Source organism: Callospermophilus lateralis, chromosome 4 (assembly GCF_048772815.1).
Source record: "Callospermophilus lateralis isolate mCalLat2 chromosome 4, mCalLat2.hap1, whole genome shotgun sequence".
NCBI lineage: Eukaryota > Metazoa > Chordata > Mammalia > Rodentia > Sciuridae > Callospermophilus > Callospermophilus lateralis.
The window spans coordinates 148486747-148499824 of record NC_135308.1 but is presented as its reverse complement, the minus strand read 5'-3'; positions in this window follow the sequence as shown (position 1 = coordinate 148499824).

Below are 13078 nucleotides of genomic sequence, written 5' to 3'. Positions count from 1 at the left end.
CCAGCAACACCCACTGTCTGTCCCCAACCCAGGAGATCAAAATTCAAAATTTGAAGTTTTGGTTTCTGTTGAATGTAACCTGTGTTTGCACCATCATAAAATTGAAAGTAAATTTAAATAGAACCATGATCAGTCAGGACCATTTGTAAAGGATTTGAAGAAACAAAAGTGATTCACAGAAGCAAAGCCTTTTGGGAAAATGAAAACTTAAACAAACTTGTGGGTGATTCTAAAATGATTATATCTAGGGTGTGAGAAAACAGGTGATTCTGTTCACTGCTGTTGAACTTTTGGATGAGCAACCTTTAGGGAAAGTAATTTAGTAAAAATATACTAAGATTTAAACTAGGTATACATATAGGCAAACTCACTTTAAAAAACCTATCATACTAATTTAAGTATCTATAAATTATAGCCTTTGTTTTCTTTTCAAAATTAATTGTCATCAAGATAAAATTCACATAACATAAAATTAACTATTTAAAAATGAAACATTCATACATCTACACAATAGAATATTACTCAGTCTTAAAGAAGAATGAAATTATGGCATTTGCCAGTAAAATGGAACTAGAGAATATCATGCTAAGTGAAATAAACCAATCCCCAAAAAATGAAAGGCTGAATATTTTCTCTGATAAGCAGATGCTGATCCATTTTTCCATAGGGAAAAATGAAGGAAATTCGTATTATACAGAGGGCAGTTAGGGGAGTGCTGGGGCTGTGCGCATGGGAAGGACAGTAGAATAAGACAGACATTATTACCCTATATACATGTATGATTGCACTACTGGTGTGGCTCTGCACCATGTATAGCCAGAGAATGAGAAGTTGTGCTCCATTTGTGTATAATGTGTCAAAATGCATTCTCCTGTCATGTATAACTAATTAGAACAAATTAAATTTTTTTTAAAAAATGAAACATTCAGTAGTATTTAGTACATTATAAATGTTGTGTAACCATCACCTCCATTTACTATCAAAACACTTTCATCACCCCTAAAGGGAACACAGTACCTATTCAGCAGTTAACCCCACCAGTCTTTCTGCCTAGAACCTGGCTTCTATCAATATGTTTTATTTCTCTGTGGATTTACCTACTCTGGATATTTCATATGCATGGAATCATCCAATATATGAGCTTTTGTGTCTGACGTTTTTTTTTACTTAACATGCTGTTTTTGAGATTCATTCATAATATGGTATGTATACTTTTATGACTGAATAATATTCTTTTGTATTGATATGCCCATTTCTCATTGATAGACATTTGAGTTGTTTCCATCTTTTGTGATTGGTACTATGAACATAGGTGTATATGTATTTGTTTGAACATCTGATTTCAATCTTTTGCATTCATTCCTAGAAATAGAACTGTATCATATGGCAATTTATGTTTAACTTAAAAAAATATTTTTGGTACCAGGGATTGAATCCAGGGGCACTCAACCACTAAGCCATATTCCCAGACCTTTTTATTTTTTATTTTGAGACAGGGTCTCATGAGGTTACCCAGGGCATCACTAAGTTGCTGAGACCAGCTTTCAACTTGCCATCCTCCTCCTGTCTCAGCCTCCTGAGCCAATGGGATTATAGGCATGTGCCGCCATGCCCAGCTATGTTTAACTTTTTGAGAAACCACCAAACTGTTTTCTACCGCAGCTATACCCCGTTTACTTCTCACCAACAATATGTAATTTCTTCACATTCTTGCCAACACTTGTTATCTTGCCAACACTACCCTCTCTTTTGGAAATTATAACCATCCTAGGGGAAGTGGGATTGTATTTCATTATCATTTTGATTTGTGTTTCTCTAATGACTAAGCTGTTGAACATCTTTCCATGTGCTCGCTCCTTCCTTCCTTCCTTCCTTCGTTCCTTTGGATTGAACCCAGAGGCATCTAATCACTGAGCAACATCCCCAACCATTTTGATTTTGAGACAGGGTCTTACTAAGTTGTTTAGGGCCTCAATAAATTGCTGAGGCTTGCTTTGAACTTGGGATCCTCCTGCATCAGCCTCCCCAGTTGCTGGGATTACAGGCATGTGTCACCATGACCAGTTATTTGTATATTTTTTAAAAATAAATTTAAAGCCCTATGTCCATTTTAAAAACTGGATTATTTGTCTTTTTGTTGCAGGGTTGCAAGAATTCTTTATATAGTCTGAATACTAGACTCACTTTAGATATATGATTTGAAGATATTTTCTCCCATTCCTTAGATTGCCTTTTCACTTTCTTGATAATGCCATTTGATGCATAAATTTTTAAAATTTTAATAAAGTCTAATTTATCTATTTTTTTTCATACTGTGTCATATCTAAGAACTCATTGCCAGACCCAAGGTTCTGGAAAGTTACTACATTTTCTCCTAAAATAATAGCTCTTATAGGTTGTTGATGCACTTCGAGTTTATTTATTTTTTTTATATATATGCATGATGTTGGGTTTCATATTACTTCTTTTGCATGTGGATATCCAGTTGTCCCAGTGCCATTTGTTGATTAAGTGTTCTTGGCATCCTAGTTGAAGATCTGTTGGTCATAGATGTGACTAAGTTTATTTCAGGTCTCTCAACCTTTTTCCATTGATCTGTCTGTCAATCCTTAAGCCAGTACCACATTGTTGTGATTACTGTTGCTTTGTAATAAGTGTTGGAATTTGGAAGTGTAAGTCCTCTGTCTTTGTTCATTTCTTATTGTTTTGGCTATTCAGGGTTCCTCAAAATTCCATATGAATTTGAGAATCAGTTTTTTCTGTTTCTTTAGCAAGAGCACTAAAATTTTTATAAAGATTTGTACTGAATCTGAAGATGGTCTTGGGGAGTAGCCACCTTAACAATAGTTAACTCTTCCAATCTGTGAACATGAGATGCTTTCCCATTTATTCAGGTCTTTGTTAATTTCCTTCAGCAACATTTTATAGATAGCAGTGTCCAAGTCTTGGATTTCCTCGGTTAATTTCAGCCCTAGCTATTTTATTCTTTTGGATGCTATTGTAATTGGAATTGTTTTCTTAATTTCTATGTTGAGTTGTTCCTTGATGGTGTATTCAAATGTGGTTGATTTTTGTGTGTTCATCTTTCATCCTATAACTTTGCTGAATTTATTTATTGGCTCAGTTTTTTTATCATGTGTCCTACTTCATATTTTTTACAAACATGATTATGTATTTTGAAAATAAAGATGGTTTTATTTCATCCTTTCCAACTCAAATAACTTTTATTTCATTTTCTTGCCTAATTGTTCTGACTAGAACTCATAATGTTGAACAGCAGTCATGAAGGTAGATATCTTGTCATTTCCCTGATTTGAAGGGAAAAATGTTTCATCTTTCACCACTGAGTATAATATTAAGGGCTCAGTGGTTGAGTACCCCTGAGTTCAATCCTCAGTACAAAAAAATAAATATTAAAATAAATAAATAAAACTGACTATGTTATTAGCTATGAATTTTTCACGAATGCCTTTTATCATATTTAGGCTGTTCCTTTTTATTTCTAGTTTCTAAGGGTTTTTTTTTTATCATGAAAGGGTGTTGGATTCTGTCAAATGCATTCTGTACATTGCTTGAGATGACTGTGTGGGTTTTTTCTATTCGTTATGTTAACGTGGTGTTAACATTGAATCATTTTCTTATGTTGAGCCACCCTTGCATTCCTGGGATACATTCTTCTTGGTCAAAGGATACAATCCTTTTAATATGCCATTGATTTCAGTTTGCTGTTTTGTTGTTGTTGTTGTTGTTGTTGTTGAGAAACTTTGCATTTGTATTTGTAAAGGATCCTGGTCTGTAATTCTTTTCTTATAGTATCTTTATTTGGCTTTGGTATCCACATCGTACCATAAAACCTCATAAAACCAGTCAGGAAGTGTTCCCTCCTGAGGGATTGGTGCTAATTTTTGAGAAGGGTTGATGCTAGTTTTTCTTTAAATGTTTGGTAGAATTTACTAGTGAAATTATCTGATTCTAGATTTTTCTTTGTTAAAAATTTTTTGAAGATTGATTCAATTTCTTTACATGGTATGAGTCTGTTTAGATTATATATTTATTCTTGCATCTATTTTGGTATTTTGACTATTTCTAGGAGTTTGTACAGCATACAGTTTTTCATAGGAATCTCTTGTAATTCTTTTGATTTCTGTAAGGGCAATAGAAAATTTCTGATTTTAGTTACTTGCATCTTTTTTCTTTCATTCCTTGCCAGTCTATTTTATTTCATCCTTTCCAACTCAAATAACTTTTATTTCATTTTCTTGCCTAATTGTTCTGACTAGCTAAATTTTTTTGATTTTTTAAAAATATTTTTTAAAAATATTTTTTAAAAATATTTTTTAAAGAACCAACTTTGGCCTCACTGATTTATTTTTTCCTATTCTCTATTTCATTTATCTCTGCCCTAATCTTTATTTTTTTCTTCCTTTTCTGCTAGATTTAGGTCTGTTTTCTTATTTTTTTTTAAAGCTCCTTAAGGTATACAGTCAGGTTATTAACTTGACATCTCTCTTCTTTTTTTATTGTAGGTGTTTATTACCATAAATTTCCTCTTGGCACTGCTTTCATGGTATCTCATAAGTTTGGGTATATTGTGTTTTTTATTTCATTCGTGTCATAATATGTTTTGATTTCTTTAACCTATGGGTTGTTTAAGATCGTGTTGTTTAATTTCTACTTATTTGTGAATTTTCTAGTCTTTCTTCTTTATTAATTTCTAGCATTACTCCATTGTAGTCAGACAATATATGCATAATTTTTTAAAAAAATTTAAAAACATATTAAGACTTGTTTTTTGACCTAACATATGGGTCCACCCTGAAGAGTGTTCACTGTATACTTAAGAAGAATGTGTATTGTGCTGTTGTTGAGTGGAGGAGAGTGTTAAATCTTGTGTTACTCAAGTCCTCTATCCCCTTACTGATCTCTGTCTGGATTTTTTTTATTAATTATTGAAAATGGAATGTTGAAGTCCCCCAAATGTTATTGTAGAACTGTCTGTTTCTCCTTTTAATGCTGTCAATGTTTGCTTCATATATTTTGGAGCTCTGTTGTTGGGTATATTTATGTTCACAATTGTTATAGCTTTATTAATAAATGTTCTTTGTCTCTTAAAATTTGTTTAATAATAATGTTCTTTGTCTCTTAAATATTTTTTAAAAATAAAATCTATTTTCTTTGATATTGACACTGAACTCTATTCAGTTCTGACAACAAATAATATTCATGCATGAAAGAAATATAAGGAGAATTTTTTTCAGTTGTAAGACAAAAAATAGATATTTAATGGAAATAGAACTTTATAAATGGAATAAAATGTTATTCAGGAAGAGAAAAAAATAATGTTAAATTTCCAGTGATTCAAGAACTTATATATATGTCCTTAATATTTTATGGTGGGTATCCTATCATTGTGGTGCTATTATGCCATGGGAGATATTTAAAGTAGGTATAGTTTTCTTTTTTAATGTCAACTTTTATAGAATGCTAGAAATTGCAGTCTTTGAAACTATTTAAACTTTGATAAAAATTTTGAATATCAATTTGAAAATGTATTAAAATTGCCCAAGAAATTTTTTAGAGGTGTTATTAGTCAGCTTGGGATGCCAAAACAAAATATCATAGACTGGGTTTCTTAAGCCACAGAAATTCATTTTCTACAGTTCTGGAGGCTGCAAGCCTGAGATTAGGGTGGCAGCATGGTCAAGTTCTGGTGAGGGCCTTCTTCCTCCCTTGCAGATGATTCTTTCCCTGTGCCCTTACATAGTGGGGAGAGACACAGAGCATACTCTCTGGTGTCTCTCCTTATGAAGGCATTAATACCGTTGTCACACCCTCATGATCTCACGTGAACCTCATGACCTCTCAAGAGCCTCAACTGCCATCACACTAGGGGTGGGGGCTTTAGCATATGAAATTGTTGAGAACATAATTTATGTGTTGAGAACACAATTTATGGGAATAAATTAGTTTAAGACCTCTGTGTAGTATCCCATTTTGGAAGAAGAAGCTAAGAGAGAGGGGCTGATGGATCTAAGTGTCAGGAAAGAGACCCTGCCTCTCCCCTGAGTTTCCCTCTTCTTTTGCCCTGGCCCTTTGGGGAGCTTTCCCCAAGATTCAGCTCCTGGTCCTTGTGAGCTAACCCCCTCTCATGTTCTCAGCTATGGCTACTTGATGACTCCCAGGAAGCACCTCTGAACCCTGAGCCGCAACTTCTTTTTGATTTTTCTTAAATATTTATTTTTTACTTGTAGTTGGACACAATACCTTTATTTTATTTATTTTTACGTGGTGCTGAGGATCTAACCCAGGGCCTTGCACGCGCTAAGCAAGCACTCCACTGCTGAGCCACAATCTCAGCCATGAGCCTCCACTTCTGAACCTGAACATTCTATATGTTGAATATTTAAAAAATTAAACTGTAAGAGATCATAACAATGACTAAAATTGTCATATTATCATCCAGATTTTTCTATGCATATTTTGTGGAGTTTTTTTTTCTTTCTTTTTTTTAGTTTTAACTAAGACATGAATATCAGAGGTCTAGGATCCAAAATGAAAGTCAAAATCCAAAAGAGCTGGTTACCTAGTAATTTAAAATTTGAAGGATGACTCCACAAAATTATTACTGACTGTTTTAGTTCTAGCAGCTCTCCCTGATTCGGAGTAAAACAGGAAAGAACAAGACGGGTAGGTGGGAAAGTTTTGATGAGTTTGTAAAATTTTAGCAGAGCTGTGCTATGTAATGTTTAAGTGAATTTTAGCTCTCTCTTTGAGTGTGTGTGTGTGTGAGAGAGACAGAAAGAGAGAGAGAAATTCATTCTATGTAATTTGCAGCTATCAAGACAGTGATGTTTCTATCTAATAAATTTTAAATTTACATTATTGAATAGTTCTTTAAATCTTGCACTTGTGTGATTAGCTGGTATTAAATTTGAAGATGTTCCTTCAAAGACTTTATGGATATCCATTTCATAAAAAACAAAAAACAAAAAAAACCCCAAACAAACAAAAAAAAAACTTTCTTGCAACAAGATGTTCCCAGGCTTATCATACTTTGAAATTGAAAAGAAAGAAAACTGCCTTCTTGAAATTCCTTAGTGTGACTTTGAGTTTTATTTCACACCAAGTACAAGTTCATACTGGAAGACTTGCAGGCTATCAATAGAACTCTGCTCACCCGCCTTATTTTAAAGGCAAAGCATGTTAAGCCCTCTAAGCCTCTCCTCATAAGACATACCCTTCATCTCCCAAATTAGTCCTGGTGCCTCTGCTGGATCCCTTCCAAGACTCAGATGTTCTTTTAAGCTTCATGTCCTACCACACACCATGCGGTAGGCTGCAAGTAGTGACAGTTCCTGTGCCTTAAAATCTCCTTTAATTTATGGACTCTAGCAAGTTTCAACGTCTATAGCTTCTGTTCCCTGCTTATAGTGCCTTTAGAAAAACACAAAATATTTCTTAATTCTGTAAAATATAGATTGCATTACAATAAATTTTTATGACAAGGTTCACAAAAAAAGACAATAAATGAAACCTCAGGATCAAAGTACAGTGTAATCAGAGGCCCCTGACCTTGACCATGATTTCCCACTTGTGAGTCTTTGCTCCTACTAGGGAAGGAGGGATTCACCCTCCCATCACAGTGAATCCAAAGCTGATCCATTTTGAAGAATAAATCGCAATTACTTACAGTAATTATGCATCTTATCTACCTGCTATTGTCCTTTTGATGTTTAATCTTTATTGCTTACACCAGAAATCTCAACCGGGCAGCCTATGAGTCAAGCCCAGCTTGCAAATAAGGTTCATTTAGCCCACACATTTGTTTCATATTAAAAAAAAAATGTGAAAATCACACAAGCTATGAATTTCTGCTTTATAGTCCATAGCATGTGTAAGTGGTAATTTGCAGATAAAAAACATATATGAACCAGTTGACAGGCAAATCTGTTTTAAGTGAGGTTATTTAGACCCAATAATTCCTCCCACTCTCCTATTCCATTATAACACCATTCAGAATCTATCAGTAAGCACCTACTTACCTTCTCCTGTTGACAGTTTGGAGATATAAAACAAGCAAGTCCAGCACTGCACACTACCACGGGGGACTGTTTGAGATGATAAGAGATAAGCGCATGAAATGATTATAATTGGAATTTCAAGGCAGCTCATCAAAATGTTTGAGGAATGAGATTCTGGAGTCAGTCAGAATGGGTTTATAGCCTGGCTGCACAATTAGAATCTTGTGCCGGTGGGTAAATGTTTAACCTCTCTGAGCCTTAGTTTCTTCATCCTTTGCTGGTCCCCTTCTGAGATCCAGATTGGGACAATCACCATATCAGTCCCATGGAGATGAGGGAGGATTAACTGAGGTAACACAGGAGAGTCCTGACACAGTGTCTGGACCTGGTAAGGCTTCTACAGATGGAAAGGGTGATTATTTGCATCTGAATGACCAGAATCTTCTATGGTACACGCAGGGGCATCTAGTCAGTACATAAACTTCACTTTGCTCTATTTGCAACCAGTCTATTATCAAGCAATTTGCTATATTCTACTAAAAATGGCCCCTTAATATTCAGAGTTTATTCCATGTGTGATTGCTGACTCTGCGTGGGTGTGACAGAAAAGATCAGTTTGTCACCAGGAGTCCTTTTGCACCATGGACATGTAAAGGCCAGCCCTTGCGCTGCAGCTGCAGCTGCTATTTGTAGCCTATGTGATGAGATTCTGGGGCTCTGATTTATTTTCTCCCCTGTTCTTTTGTTTGAAAAGACCCTAGTCCTGCTCAGCTACCCTGGTCATTGCTGCTGTCTCATTTTGCCTTTGTAGTTATAGATGTACTTCTTCCCTCAGTTCTTTCCCAAAAAATTCAGGAAAATCATCATCATCATTTAGTTTACAATGTCCTGGGCAGGCTGGTAAGTATTTTCCATATATTATCGCATTTAATACTCATAAAACACTATGGGACGGGCACCGTGGTTATCCTCATTTTAAGATGAGGAAATTGAGGCAGAAGGAGGTTAAATGATCTCCAAAGCTCACTATCAGAGGTGAAGCCAGTTGTTAAAAACAGATGTTTTAAAATTAATTTAAAAAAATAAAAATTAAAATTAAAATTAAAATTAAAAAAAAAAACAGATGTTTTCCCGAACCCCTGGTCTTAACACGATAAAGAAGAAGGTGGCTTTCCTTCTAGATCCACTCCTATAGATTTTTGAAGTAGCTGCCTGCAACACTACCTTAAGGACTTAATATTATATTTGAGATAAGTGACAAAAATGTACTCATCAATTAGTAAAGTCTATAATGGGTTTTTAATTAATTAATTAGTTTATTAATGTATGTATTTATTTTTTGGCACCAGGGAAGGAACTGGAGTGCTTAACCACTGGACCACATCTCCAGCCCATTTTATTTTTTATTTTGAGACAGGGTCTTGCTAAGTTGCTTAGGTCCTTGCTAAATTACGGAGGCTGACTTTGAACTCCTGATCCTACTGCCTCAGCCTTCTGTGTCATTGGGATTACAGGAATGTACCACTGTGCTGAGCTATAGTGGGTTTTCAAACTGCATATTTGTTGATTTATTGTTTATGATAGGAAAGGGTACTTAAATAAGAGTCTTAGTATCTTAATTTTCAAAGAGGTATCAATAGAATAATTTCATTCATTAGGACCACAGGTAAGACAAAGTCATAGGAATCATTTTAAATATTCTTGAAAGTTAATATTGTCCTGTTTCCATAGAGCAAGATAGAGAAGCATTTTCCTATCTTAAGACCTCATCAAGCTGGGGAAAGTGGCTCATGCCTGTGATCCCAGTGGTTTGGGAGACTGAGGCAAGAATCAGCTCAAAGGCAGCCTTAGCAACTTAGTGGGACCCTAAGCAACTTAGTGAAACCCTGTTGCAAAATTAAAATATATATGTGTGTGTGTGTGTGTGTGTGTGTGTGTGTGTGTGTGTGTATGGCTGAGGATGTGACTCAGTGGTTATCTGGGTTCAACCCCTGGTTCCATTAAAAATAATAATGATGATGATGAAGTTCAAGATCTTTCAAGTAGAAACAACATTTATGCACATTCAAGTCCTGCCAAGTCTAAAAGTCTTTGGTATAAAGGAGAATCCTATGTACATCTCTTAAGAACTGAAGAAACTAAAATTCAAGCAAGTGATGAGCCTAGTTCAGAGTTGTTCCAGAGTTGCAAACAGTTGAGAACAGATAGTTTTGGCTGATATAAGGTAGCCAAAATTTCAGGTTTCAAAGACCCAAATACAGAAGTGATAAAAAGGAGCTCAAATAGTAGAGGAGTAGAGAGAACTGCTAACAATTCTGGAGCTCCAGGTCTCAAGTCTGGACAAAAGCTCTAGTCATAAATGACTTTCATTAATTGGGGTCATGTCTACCTTTCCTGTGAGAAGCCAACTTCAATTAACTAGCATAATAATCATCTTCCATAAGTGAGCTTGAATTTTTTTAAGAAGCTCCAGAAAAATTTAGAACTAAATATAGAAAAGTTTTACAGAATCAGAAGCAACGTATTAATATTTTTGCATTAATATTTGGCATTTATTGTGTTATTTAAGGGACAATCTTGTAATTCTAATTTAAAATGTAAAATTGAGTAATTAATTTAGACTTGTGGTTTTATATTGAAATTTGAGTTTATGTATGGTATTTGCACATTTCAGAGAATTTTATTTTACACACGAGAGTTGTATAAATATTTAAAAGTTTAGTGTGCACACACAAGTATATAACAATGAATCCTGTTATTATGTATAATATTGCAGCACCTTAAAAATTCCCCCAAAATAAATAAATACGTATTTAGGGAGTCATACAACTAAATATATTTTTAAAAACCAAAATATATTAAATTAATAATTTCTAGCCCATTAGAGTGATATGCTGTTTAGAAAGACAATTTAGCTTTATAAGTTAAGCTTGTAAACAGAATGACATAATGAGGGGGAGGGGCTATAGCTCAGTTGGTACAGTGCTTGCTTAGCATGCACAAGGCTCTGGGTTCAATCCCGGCACAACAACAACAAAAAAAAAAAAAAAGAAGAAGAAGAAGAAGAAGAAGAAAGAAAGCAGAATGACATAATGATATCTCTTTCAAAGTGATGGCTAAATCTTGCCATAAGTAAATGTATAGATTACATTTGTAAGCTGATTGTGTGTGTGTGTGTGTGTGTGTGTGTGTGTGTGTGTGTGTATGTGATGCTGGCGATTGAACTCAGAGCCTTGTGCATGCAAGGCAAGCACTCTACCAAATGAGCTATATCCCCAGCTGTAAGCTGAATTTAAAAGCTTAAAAAACTGGGTTTATGAATGTGTAGCTATTATAAATTTAATACAAATCATTTATTCCAAGATAAACTTCTGAATCTCATTTGTGCTTGTGAAAGCCTCCATTGCCCCACAAACCTTCCCTTCATAGAAAGCATCGCTTACTTGTCATTTGATTCAATATGGTTTCCTGAGCAACCAAGAATTTACAGCCGGTCCTTATAGGGGACCTCAACTCAACTCATCTCAATACCCATTTTCTGACTACCTCCTCTTTCAGTGTTATTGCTGGGTATTCAACAGTGAAGAAGACACAGTGTTGCCCTCAAAGAACCTATGGTTTGCTGGGAGACAGACAAATAAACAGTTTACCTGGTGGCAATTCACACATTACTATCCTCGTAGTGGTGGAATGGGTTGAGTGTCTTGTCCAATTGCAGCTAGAGAACTGGAGCTCATTGCTGATACCATTTTGCCATTGTTGGTGACACCATGAAACTAATCAAAAAGCCAGACATGATTTCTTTCATTGGTTGAAGAGTACATCCCACTTGCATAAAAGATTTCTTAAAGCTAAAATTGCATTACTCACACAGAATGACGATGGCTTCTTCCATCTTCCTTATCAGAATTGGCATCACTTTCCACCCAATTGTCCAAGCCAGATCCCTCATTGACTCCGCCATTCTTCAAGCTCCACTAAGTCTATTTATACCATACCACCAAGGTCATTTTTTCCCTCCTGGGGTCGAAGGGAAATTATAATTGCACATACTGACCAAGTCTCCAGTTATATGTACACCTTTGCTTGTGTGGGACTTGGTTCCTGGGATGTATTCCCATTGCATATGCTCAACTAGAATATCTATAGAGTCACAATCCTAAAGCATTTTTCATAAATAACCTAAATCTCCAACAGCATTTTAAAAAACCCTCCAGTCTGCCTCTCATCTTGGGCCCTCCACACAGGACATCAGTTACACCCTTAGCATAGTCCAGTTGACCCCTTCTGACAACAGGAGGGAAAATTTTTCAAATTTTAACCAGACACTTGGAAATTGCTCATGAAATGTAAAACTTTGTTCTAGATTTAGACAGATGTTTTACAACCTGGTCACACATTTGAGTCCCCTGGAGAACTTGAGATAAATACCCTTTTTAGGGTTTCACTGCCTTGCCCAAGCCTACATCCTAATTTAACTGGTGAGGGGTAGGGCGGTACACCAGCATGTATATGTTATTAATGTTTTCTTAGCAAAAGAAAATGTACACTCAGGTTTTTGGGGACCCAGTGGCTGTAGATTGTTGGATTCCCGTAGGAGTAGCTCATTTCATACAGTGGAGGTCTTTCTAAATGGCTGCTGTTAGTAGAATGCCATCTCACTAAAGTTACAATTGCAGAAGACCTCTTCTCACAGTGACTGCTTATTGTTGATTTCAGTTTCTTTGTCAAGCAGCTAATGATCTAGTAACCATCACTAAATCTGCCAAGAAACCTGATATGCAAGATATTCTATAACGAATGAATTTTTGATTACTTTTTAAAAGCCGGATACCTAGCTGAGTAGAAAGTGTCATATTCTGTTAATAAGTCACATAAAAAAATCAGTTTTCTGGGGCTGGGATTGTGTCTCAGCACTAGAGCACTCACCTAACACATGTGAGGCACTGGGTTCAATCCTCAGTGCCACATATAAATAAATAAATAAATAAATAAAATAAAGGTATTGTGTCCACAACCAAAAACAATTTTTTAAAATCAGTTTTCTTCCTGTTTTC